This window comes from Ambystoma mexicanum, chromosome 4p (genome assembly GCF_040938575.1).
Source record: "Ambystoma mexicanum isolate Mex_15411 chromosome 4p, UKY_AmexF1_1, whole genome shotgun sequence".
Lineage (NCBI taxonomy): Eukaryota > Metazoa > Chordata > Amphibia > Caudata > Ambystomatidae > Ambystoma > Ambystoma mexicanum.
In genome coordinates this window covers 839,826,989-839,838,243 of record NC_090927.1, presented here as the reverse complement: position 1 = coordinate 839,838,243, position 11,255 = coordinate 839,826,989, and positions in this window count along the sequence as shown.

Below are 11,255 nucleotides of genomic sequence, written 5' to 3'. Positions count from 1 at the left end.
GTGGATGCTTCAGGCACAGAGGGTTTTGGCCGGACTGAGGTCAGCTTGGTAATCTGCCTTTTGTCACCCATTTGCATCACCAGTGGTTGCTGGTGACATAGAGAAGAGAAAATGTAAGGCCGGTCTATCCTCGCACCCATGAATACTGAGACCAATAGGAACAATCGGGGATGAGAGTTGCAGGGAAGGGCCTCCTAGTATTGGGGGGGCGGGGGGCAGAGGCTGAAAAAAAAGAATCATCAATTCATAGACTGACTTGAGAGTACGGCTGGATCACTGTCACAGAACAAGTTTGTTACCGGGTTCCGTTAAATAGGCAGAATAAGCTGTCCATAAGAAACACAAAACAAGGGTCAAGGAAGGATAGGACAGCAAGTGAAAACACAAGAAGGAAACAATGGAACAAGGAGACTAGAAAAATGACATAGCACGATTGCAACGCATCAAAACGAGCAGGGACACGGCAGAACTCTGGACATCTGTGTTGTAATGAACTCTTGACCCGATAGGGACCTGAGCATCGTTTTCACAGCTGCAGCCATCTTGGAGTGGTTCAAGTCTGTTCGAAGGAAACCTCCATTGGAGATAAAGGGACCACCACAATGGGACATAAGAAGATGATATGACTTCTTTTTGATTAATGGAGAAGAACTGGAAGTCAACATTCCTAGTGAATTTGTCCCCCTTGTGGATGAAACTCCCCTATGTATGGGCTTAATGGGGAGTAAGAATGACATGGCTTAGACTGAAAGCTTGGTAGTAGTGCAGGCATTCATCAACAATTAATTTGCCAGTTAACCTACGGTGTTGGGTCTCTTAAGAGCATCAATTAATGTTTTCTTGCGTTAGGATGAACCCTGACTCTGCCGTTACAATAGTTGCACTTGATGCCCTTGAGCACCCCATTATTTGAGGTTCAATATGCTGCTGTCCGAGGATGATCATTGGAGGATGTCCTTTGGGTCAGAATGGGGGAACTTTTCTGATGTACTCAAGGCAATGGTAATTGGTGTGATGTCTACACCCGCCGGGACACGGGCGGGTGTAGGATGCACAAGTAAGGCCTCGGGCAGAGGCTTGCGCTGCTATGTGATGCGCGAGGGCGGCGCAGAACAAAGGACACGACCACTCGCTTGGCTGCTTAAACCCGGACTGGCGTAACCCCGCCAGTTCCGGTGATACCTTTATTTCCATTACTCCCCCGCTGTGTCACGTGCCTCCGTCCGTCAGGACACGTGACACCGCATTCCTCCTCAACTTGGAGGCAAATTCACTGTGGCTAACAACAACACTTATCTTAAGTCTTACTTCTGAACAGGCAGGTATCTCTGCTTCAGTCTTTGACGATGTATTCCGTCCACAACATATCCCTGGAGGCGGGATGACGGCTTTGGTCTTTCTCTCAGACTGTATCGGGTGTTTCTTTCCCGGGGTGGATCTTCGGTGGTGGCCTCCGCTTCAATCTCTTCTTCTTGCGGGGCCTCTGTGTTCCGCTGTGGTGTGGGTCTTTGGGGTGTGCGTGTCACTTCTCCTCTCTGGGGTGACGGGTACTCTTCCCACATGTCTTGGGTCACTTTCTTGAAGTGGGATACATTCCTGGTTACGGTTTCTTCTCCTTGGGTTGCGGTGGCCATGCTATGGTTGGTGGTCTTAACAGTCCATGGGTGAACTTCGAAGTTGAGGGACATTTTCTTCGGCGGTGCCCGGTTTCTGACAAGGACTGTGTCACCTGGGTTCAGTTCTCTGTGGTAGGCCCGTCTGGCGATGCTTTCTCGTTCATTGTGTCTTTCCCGCTTTGCATCCATTTCGAGGATGTCCGGATCTGGCGCTGTCCAGTTGGGGTGCACAGGTAGCTCCGCCTGTATGGGTACTCCAAACATGAGGGCGGCCGGGCTGACTCCAGTGGCTGAGTGTGGGGTTTGCCGGTGTGTTCTCAGAAACCGATACACTGTCTTCAACCAGGGGTGTCCTTGTTCTTTGGCAATCCTGATGACTTTGTTCAGTGACCCCATGAAGCGTTCAGCGTCACCATTTGCTTGAGGCCATCTTGGGGTAATTCGTTGATGCTTGACGTTTACTTCTTTGAAAAACTCACGCAGCTCTTGACTGGTGAACGATGGCCCGTTGTCACTTTTTACTTTCCTCGGGATGCCATGCGTGGCGAACATTTTCTCCAGTGTGAGGATGGTGGTTTCGGCGTTGGTCGAAGCTACATGTTCCACTTCGGGGTACCTGCTAAATTCATCGATTACTACTAGCAGGTACCCTTCCCCTGCGATGGTGCAGTGGTCCATGCTGACGGCGTCCCACCGTTTTCGGCTTCGGGGGGCGCTGCTGATTGGTTCTGGGTTTGCTGGTCTCCGTGACGCTTGGCAAACTGCGCAGGACTCCACGAGCTTGGTTATCCTCTGGTGCATGTTTGGCATCCACATTCGGGATTTTAGGTAGGCTGTCGACTTGACGATCCCTTGATGTCCACTGTGGGCAAGCTTGAGAGCTCTCTCTTCAAGGGATTCGGGTAGTATGATTCGGTGTCCTTTCAATATTACTCTTTCTGGAGCTACTGAGAGTTCGTGTCTGATGCCGAACAGGGCCCTGAGTTTGGCTTGGGCTGTGGCTGTTCGGTGAGTCATTGACATGAGGTAGTTTTTCCAATTTCCCGATTGGATGGCAGCGGTCGTGTGTTGCAGGACTGTGTCTTCTTCTGTTTCTTGCACTACTTCCTGTAGCGTCAGGGCTCGCGGTCGGGCACACGCTACCACATGACAGACGTGCTCGTCTGTTTCTGTCGCATGGTGTTGCTCTTTGTCTGTGGCCGGCCGCGGGTGGCGGGACAGGTAGTCTGCCGGGTTGTCTGATCCTGGGCGGTATTCTACCTCGATGTTATATGGTTGCAGTTGCAGCATCCACTTCTCTATGCGGGCTGGAGGATGCGGGGCGGAGCCTCGGAATATCGGGACTAGGGGCTTATGGTCGGAGAAGACTTTTGCTTGTTTTCCTAGCAGGTATACCTTGAAATGGCGACACCCCCACAGAATGGCCAGGGCTTCCTTTTCGATGTGCGCGTAGTTCAGTTCGGGTTTTGTGAGAGCTCTGCTGGCAAATGCGATTGGGAATACTCTGCCATCTCTGTCTGTTTGGGTCAGCACTGCTCCCAGGCCAACCGGGCTGGTGTCGACAAGAAGCTCGGTCTGTCGATCTATGTTAAAAAATGCCATGGTGGTGGAAGCGGACAGGGTGTCTTTGATTAGTTGGAATGCCTGCTGGTGTGCCTCCGTCCACTCCCACTTTTGGTCCTTCTTGGTTAGTTCCCTGAGTGGGCTCGCAATGCTTGCGAGGTCGGGAATGAACCGTGAACAGTAGGTGGCCATCCCCATGAAACTTCTCACTTCAGAGGCGGATTGTGGTGGTTCAAATTCTTTTATGTCTTGTACCTTGGAAGGGTCAGGGGACACACCTGCTGCGCTGAATATGTATCCGAAAAAACATAGTTCCTTTTTGTTGAACTCGCATTTTTCTGCATTGAGGGTCAGGCCTGCGTCTTCGAGCCTCTTTAGAACCGCTGCTAAGCGTCGATGGTGTTCGTCCTTGTTTGATGCGTATACTAGGATATCGTCGCTGATGTTGGTGGTCCCTTCGAGCCCTGTGATGACTTTGCGGATTTCGTGCTGGAATACTTCCGCAGCAGACGATATCCCAAAGTTGAGTCTCTTGTACCTCATCAGGCCAAGGTGGGACGAAAATGTTGTAATGTATCTGGATTCTTTGGATAGTTTCAGCTGGTGATAGCCAGACCGGAGGTCAAGTTTGCTGAAGATCGTCGCTCCCGTGAGATCTACGATGAGTTCGTCAATGGTGGGAGTGACGTGGCGTTCTCGGCCGATGGCTATGTTGGGGAGCCTCATGTCGATGCATATTCTAACCGCGCCTGGTTGTTTCAGTTTCTGGGCTACTACCATCGGTGAAACCCACGGGGTTGGTCCTGACGTCCTCTCGATGATCCCTGCGTTTTCGAGCTTGAGTAGTTCCTTTTCTACGGTATCCCTCAGGTGGAATGGGATTCGTCTATGTCGTACTGCCTTGGGTTCGATAGTGGGGTCTATGTGGAGCTTGATGGTTCTCCCTTTGAGGCGTCCGATGCCCTGGAACAGCTTCTTATGTCGTCCTAAGAGGTTGTGTAGTTCATCGTGTTGCACACTGAATGCGAAGTGTATCAGCTTCAACTTTTCGGCCGTTTTGCAGCTTAGGAGGGTCTCGCAACCAGCATCTACCACGTATATTCGTGCATGGCAGTTGGCGTTATTGTGAGCAAAATCCGATTTAAACGACCCTTGCACTGGCAGGGGTTTCTTGGATCCATAGGCGTATAGCCTGACTTTCCTCTTGAGGAGCTCTGGTCTTGGGTTGAGTCTGTTGAACGCTGTTCAACATGCAAAACAGCTATCCACCAATCCTTAGATGCACCTGCTTGCCTTAGCAATTTTGCATTTAGGCCGACTATAAATGACCTTTAGCTACCAACCTATACTCAGCTATCCCTGTCTGCTCCAGTAAACTTGCATTTAGGTTGCCTGTTCTAGTATAGCTGCATTTAGGTTGCCTGTTCTAGCAAACCTGTATTTAGGTTGCCTGTTCTAGTATATCTGCATTTAGGTTGCCTGGTCTAGCAAACCTGCATTTAGGTTGCCTGTTCTAGCAAACCGGCATTTAGGTAGCCTGTTCTAGCAAACTTGCATTTAGGTTGCTGTTCTAGCAAACTTGCATTTAGGTTGCCTGTTCTAGTATATCTGCATTTAGGTTGCCTGTTCTAGCAAACTTGCATTTAGGTTGACTGTTCTAGTAGATCAGCATTTAGGTTGCCAGTTCTAGCAAATTGCACGTAGGTTGCCTGCTCTAATAAACTCGCACCTAGATTGCTTGTATCTGTCCACAAGCTACCAGCCCACCCATTCCTGCCTGCCTTGGTAAACTCGCATTTAGGTTGCCTATACACACCCAATAGTTATCAGACAGTGCTTACCTATCTTCACCTGCACTATCAAAGCTGCATTTAGGTGGCCAGCACCCCAAGCTAACCACATTAGCTTACTATGTATCTACCACTATTCTACACAGTTCTACTCAGAACCATCCTCTAATTGACCACCCTTCACAACTCGAACCTATCCCAGCCACAGTACCAGCTATCACATGGAAGTGTACCCCTGGAGCAAACTATCATGACCACCAATCCTTGTAGCCTCCAACAGCGTAACCTAAGACTCTGCGCCAGACTCCCAAGACTACATGACCTGCTATTTAAGACCCAATCCGCTTCTAATCACAATAGGTACACTCTGCACACCACCAACACTCCACCACACATAGATAACATTGGCCAACATAGACTACAACTCAACTGTCGAATCTTTAGAAAATCCACCCCCCCCAAAATGCCAACTCAAAGTCCAGCCGCCCTCTGCCCCAACTACTCTACCTGGAATAAAAGGCGCTCTTATAAACACCCGCACTATGGTAGCCCATGCTACTGAAATAGCGGACATAATCCAAAATGAGAACTTAGATCTCCTGGCCATCACGGAATCCTGGCTTGATCCTGCAGCTGGACCAGCCATCATGCTAGCCATCCCAGACAATTACACTCTTATACGCATGGATCGCACCACGTCTAGAGGTGGCGGTCTTGCTATAATTGTTAAAAATCACCTAGCCCTAAGACTCTCCTCACCTACTAACTCTTGCGAATCCCTCACAGCCAAACTTACCATTGCCAACAACCAAACTATCACCATACACCTGATTTACCGACCACCGGGCCCCCTATGCTCCTTCGAGGAAGACCTCATGAATCTATTATCTGACAATCTAAAAAATTCTACTCAATGTCTCATCCTAGGTGACTTCAACCTTGGATTCAATGACCCAAGTGACCCCAATGCCTTACAAATTAACAGAACCCTTGAGGAACTAGGTTTCACCCAAAAGATTACAGATCCTAAACATATCAAAGGAAGGACCCTCGATTGGATTGCTGAACATAACTGCTCAACCACCATTACCTCTATAATCCCTCAGCTATGGTCCGACCACCACATGGTATCCTTCACCCTAGAAGCCACCTCACCTATGAACAACTGTATCCTAGCTCCCACTGCACCTACCAGAAATAAAAAAATATTACCCCTGAAAATCTTATCCCCCTCATTCTCCCCACCTTCAACTCCATCTCAGATCAGCCGGACCCTGCTTCCATGGTAGAAAAGTACAATGAAGTGATGCTTGCCTCTCTAGAATCTATCGCACCACTGAAAATTAGGAAGAGCAAGCCCCGTCAACACTTAAATACCTGGTTCACACCCCTACTGAACAACATCAGACAAAAGAAACACCTAAGTGAAAAAACCTGGAGATCAGACCCCTCAGACTTCAATAAAAATAACCTGAAGAAAATAGCTACTTAGTACAAAAAAGAAATCTTCCTTGCGAAACAAACATCCTACAACACCCGTATTACTCAAGCCAAATCCAACACCAAAGAATTGTTCGCCATCTTAAAGGAAGTAGAATCCCCTATCCAAGCTCCCGACTCCTGCCTCAAGGATAAGGACTGGTAAACAGGCATACAAAATGCCCTTGCCAACAAGATAACAATGCTCCAGGCGAAGATCCACAACAAAAAAGCTTCCATAACTATCCCAAATACTGCCAACATAGGCACCCCCACCAAGGCTGCCACAAATTCACCACCAACTCTGAAATCTACTCCCTTTCCACCCACACCCGACACCCCACCTTTCTACTTTCGCAAAGTTTCCATTAAAGAAGTCGAGAAACTCATCCTCTCTCTCAAGCCCTCCAATTGCCAGGACGACCCTTGTCCAGCCCAAATTATAAAAGACGCTGCCCATGAACTCTCACCCTTCATCACTAAACTCATAAATGTCTCTTTCACATCAGGTGTATACCTAGCAACCTGAAACACTCCTGGGTCCTCCCCCTCCTCAAAAAGCAAACTCTGGACCCCTCCATCCCAACCAACTACCGCCCCATAACCACCGTGCCGTTCCTACTGAAAATCCTGGACAAAGTAGCTTACCTACAAATTCAGCACCACCTGGAACTAAACCACCTCCTAGGAGCCCGACAGTCCGGCTTCAGACCACAGCATGGCACTGAGACTGCACTCCTAGACCTTAAGGCACAAATAGACACACTAAGAGATAAAGGCACAACCTCACTCCTACTACTCCTCAACCTCTCTGCCACATTCGATCTGGTAGACCATGCAATCCTTTTCAATCATCTGGTCACGGCAGCCTGCTTCTCCCATGAAGCAGCCGCATGGATCCAGTCCTTCTTAGATAACAGGACAGTGCGAGTTTTCTCTCCTCAGACCCCGCACCCATTTCATGCGGCATACCCCAAGGATCATGTGTATCTCCCACCCTTTAGAATATTTTTACAAAGCCCCTTTTCGATGATCTAGATGGTCTAGGTATCACCTACACTAACTATGCAGATGATACACAGATCCTCATCCCGTTGACGGGAGATTATGACAAGGATTTGGCCTTTGTGAATAAAGTCTACCTCATCATCCAGGCATGGATGGCCTTCCACGGTCTATGCCTGAATGATGACAAAACTGAGCTCCTCATTCTAGGCACTTCCTCCAACATCAAAAAACTAGGTCCCAACTATGACTCCTTCATAATTGACAACAACATCATTACTGTGGCCAAAGTAGTTAAAAGCCTCGGCTTTTACATAGACTCCACGCTTACCTTTGGTAAACAAGTGAATGCCATGGCCTCAGCCACCTCCTACACCTGCAAGTTAATCAGAGCAACCAAGCCCTTCCTCTCACCTAATAATTGTGTCAATCTAGCAAGGGCACTAATCCTGTTGAAACTAGATTACTGCAACAACCTTTACATAGGCAGCAACAAATACATCACCGCCAAAATACAGACACTTCAAAATAATGCCCTGAGAGCCGCCCTAAACTTCCCTAAAAACACCCATATATCAGACCTCAGGAGATCTATCAGCTGGCTCTCCACTAAAGACAAAATCCTCCTCAAAACAGCACACCTTACACACAAATGTCTTAACCACGCAGCCCCGCAATACCATATAGACAGATTCACCAGATAAACAGCCTCTCGCCCCCTAAGAAAAGCTAACACCAACCTTTTGTTAGTACCTAGATTCAAACTCACTAAATCTGGCGGGAGCAGCTTCGCTGTTAAAGCAGCACAATATTGGAACTCCCTTCACACTGCTCTAAGGGAAGATCTCCCCTACCGGCAATTCAGATCCAGTTTGATTCAATGGCTAAAAGAACACAATGCCTAACCTTCCCCTTCTGACATCTAGGATCTCATGTATATTTTGTATATTTGTTCCGCCTCATTTTTATGTCACACCTGCATTCTTGTAAACTTAATGTATATACATCTGTGACTCCTTGACAATGCATATCCACAGCACTGTAACCGTAGCTGTACCCCATGTTTAATCTGTAACCTGTAACCTAAGTTGAACAGCCCTCTTCTTGCCTTCGTGCACGTATACCCCTGGGTCTGGTGCGCAATATAAATAATAAAAACAAAAAAAAAACAAACATAGTAAGGTCTACATCTGAAGCAAATAAGCATGGAAATCAAAGGAAACATTGAAAGCATGACTTTAGCTTCAAACTTACAATATATTGGCTTTTTGGGTATGTAATTGAAAGGTTGTAAAGAGCACAATGAAACAGGTGTTTGGTCAGAGATGACATCTGACAATATTTGTGAGTTACCTGGGTAGTGATCACCTCATGGCAGAGCAACAGGATTGCATAAAATAAGGGAAATCATCTGGACACTTGCTCCATCATGGACAGGGTCAAAATCATACAGTCAAACAGTGCTCTCAGCTTCCAAAAGCACATAGCAGATCATTTGGTACATTTTTTTTTATAATTGACAGGAGATGACCACTTACGTTTTCTCTTACAGGTAAACAGGTCCTCTGGGCAATTTTGGTCATTTGCACTGCAGAGTGCAAATGAGAAGTGAAAGAGACAGTGGCAGTCTCTGTACACCTCTTTTTTGTACTTCACAATGCAGATAGAGTAAGCACTGCCTGCCATGTATGCATGGCAGGCAGCGTTTACAATGATTTCCTATGGAATACGCCTGCGGCAGGTGTATTTCCTAGGAAACCAATGTAGGAAACCATTGGTTTTACACCAGCATGAAAATATCATGCTGACGTAAAACCAATTTGTTTTTGAAGGCAAAGGGCAAAAAAGAGTCTGGAACATAACTCCTGTTCGTACATACCCTCTGCCTTCAAAAACAATGAAAATCCCCAAAAGCAGGAACGGGGGCGTTAACGCAGTTGTAACACTGTTATGTCTGTCTTTAGTGCTTCCATTTACGCTCCATGGGGACTCGAAAATGAGCCCCATTGTGTAAGCATGCACAGTCTACAAATTCTCAAGACTTTATTTTGAGGAGGTCAAAAAAAGCATAGGCAGGGGCCACCTTTCTCGTCTTAATCATTTCTTTGTGGGTGTTTCAGAAGGCACCACATATGTTCAAGATACTGAAGTGTGGAGACATAAAAAGAGGCAAGGGTGGGTGTGAGTGCAGGGCAACAAAAGTATGGGTAACCAGTACCATGGCTGGGGCAGGCTAGTTAACTATTAAAGGGGCTCTTATTCCACAGATAATCAATGAAATCAATGAAAAAAATTGAGAAGTTACATTATAAAAAACAGACTCTCCACCATCCAGGATAACATCAAATGTTGCAGTGAAACTCACTTTATTTAGCTACTCGAACATTTTCAAAGCAATACACAATATTTGAATAGGAGTTGAACCATAATTCTGAAAATGAGGAACTAAGCGAAACAATTAGTTGACAGGCACACAGGACCCCAGAATTTTCCTCCGGGGTTAATCTCTCACTCTAGAGAGGCTACAAGTAAAAATTAAATTAATTCGAGACTATCTGAAGAAATGTATAAAAAGAAAACAATATTCAACAACCACCAGTCAGCCAAGCAGCCAAATAATGATAAAAAAGCAAAAAAACAGTGTGGTCTGATAAAGCTCGGGGTGGTATTAGGATACCTTTGCACAAGCACACAAAATTCTGAGCATGTGCAATTGTGTAAGGGCAAGTACAGCGCAAGTTTATTTGCACTGGCACTCATGCAAATGACTACATTTGCATATCTTTTGCAAATGTGCAAACCGGGTTTTCTCCTTAAAACACATGCACTTTGAGCCTTGAAAAACTACAACCACCACACAAAAAGCAATTCACAGAAAACACAATTAAAGTTCATCAGTATTCAACTATTGGTGTGAAATAAAAGACCTAGGGACATGCCGTGTGTTACTAAGTGCATAAACATTTCCCTTAGAGTTAAGATACAGCAAACAGTACACCAGACTAAAGGCAAGATTTCCAATGCGTTTTTCAATGCGTGCATCCCACTGAAAAAACTCTTTGTGAATCAGGCCGTAGATGTACTCTTGCTCAAAAAGAGTGCATGACAGTGAAAGCTCTGTTAGACCGTCGGCCATTTTATAGAAGCCTATGCAACCATGTACGTCCCTTGATATGATATGATAAGGCATTTATTACCCGCCTATACACACCTTTTTCAAGGCGCGACAAGGTGAGGGAGGGGGACAGAGGGAGGACAGACTTACTAGGCCAAGTGACATTGAGCTAGTTGTGTTCCTTCGCTGCTTGACGCATTGATGTTTTTTGCACGTTTGTGCTGCATGTCACTGTGGTTAAAGAACATATGTGTTCCTCGTAGCAATAAAGTTTAGTGAACATATCATCGAATTACACGACTGGGAAGTTGTTTGCTGTGTGCTATTGGCACGCAGTGTAAGAGTTTGCCTGAGTGAATTCTTCTCTGCATTATATTATGGGACGGCATTGTCACATGCAGATTCGTATTTATGTAATGCAGTGGAAATGTTCAATACCGTTCTGCTAAGCTGCTGGGAGGGGCTCAGGAACACTGCTCTGCCATGCATCCTGTTCGTGAAAGCAGCTCGGTATCTTCATTGTAAAAACTAGAACAGATTGGTGTGTTTATTATACACATAGACTCAACTCTCGCCGCTGAGCCCTTTAAAGTCCAGGCTCACTGTTTTCCATTTTCACTGATTTCTTTACATAAACACAGAGAGACATCATCCTGTGTCCTATGCTTATTTGTTTCCTACAACAGA